Raw genomic sequence first — 531 nt, forward strand, 5'->3', positions numbered from 1 at the left:
GGAGTTATAGAAGATGTGTTAGTAAAAGTTGATAAATTTATCTTTCGTGTGGATTTCATTATTTTAGATATGGAGGAAGATGAAGAAATACCTATCATTTTAGGGAGACAATTTTTAGCTACTGGAAAAGCTATGATAGATGTTCAAAAAGGAGAATTAACAATAAGAGTTAACGATCAAGAATTGACTTTTAACATTGCAAAATCTATGAAATACCCTGCTATTGAAAGAGATAATGAATGTTTTCGCATGAAAATTAGTGAACATCTATTGAATGAACATTTTAAAGAACATTTTGAAGAGAAAGAACTATTTCAAGATAGTGACGATGTTATTTTGGATGAATTAGAAAATGAAGAATTAGATTATGTTCAGGAAGGATTTGAGATGCGGGATATTACAGAAAATGTTTATAAGAATCTAGTTCCGTCAATTATTAAACCACTTGAACTTGAGTTGAAAATATTGCCTAGCCACTTGAAGTATGCGTTTCTGGGAGACTCATCTACATTACCTGTTATTATATCTTCA

The sequence above is a fragment of the Phalaenopsis equestris genome, unplaced genomic scaffold (genome assembly GCF_001263595.1).
Source record: "Phalaenopsis equestris unplaced genomic scaffold, ASM126359v1 Scaffold001099, whole genome shotgun sequence".
NCBI classification, from domain to species: domain Eukaryota; kingdom Viridiplantae; phylum Streptophyta; class Magnoliopsida; order Asparagales; family Orchidaceae; genus Phalaenopsis; species Phalaenopsis equestris.